Consider the following 768-nt stretch of genomic DNA (forward strand, 5'->3'; position numbering starts at 1 on the left):
ATTTTTCAAAATATTCTACAAATATAAATACATAAATTTGTTTACCAAGCACTAATTAAAATATTTACAATTTTGACAAATATATATACTATAAATTTTATAAAATTATCTTTTAAAAATTAATTTTTATAAACTACTTAACTATATTGCCTATGTAGCTTTTTTTATATAGAGATGTATAATTGGACCATCCCATTATTTTGCACGAAAAATTTCAAAAATAAAAATAAAAAAAATTAGAAAATTTATTTTTTTGTATTTTTTTTATTTCAAAGTATAAAAATTGTATAGTCTGATTTTTCTTCCTAAAACTATCAAAAACTTAGAGGTCTAATTTTTAGATTTTAAATCAAATAGTACTATTGCTAGTGGAAATCTACCGAACCAAATCTAAATACTTTTTCAGTAAAACTATTACCAATCATGTCTTAATATGTCCACTTTTAACCTATCATGAATATTGTGAATTTGCAAAGAGGAACAACAATCATAGGTTAAAAAAGCATACATAAATTGAATTATTTTATTTAATAATTAGAACAGCAAGTTATGGAATCTAAGAACAAATTGCAATTTAACCATAATATAATATAAAAAACCAAAAATTAATATTAGGGTAAACATAAACCAAACTTTCATAACAAACATGAAAATACCTCCCAAAAAGTTTAATATTATAAAAATATTTATAATAAAATAATAATTTAAATACAAAATACTAAAACAAATAAATTTAAATATATAGAATAAAATCGTAAAACAAATCCA

The sequence above is a fragment of the Arachis duranensis genome, chromosome 8 (assembly GCF_000817695.3).
Source record: "Arachis duranensis cultivar V14167 chromosome 8, aradu.V14167.gnm2.J7QH, whole genome shotgun sequence".
NCBI lineage: Eukaryota > Viridiplantae > Streptophyta > Magnoliopsida > Fabales > Fabaceae > Arachis > Arachis duranensis.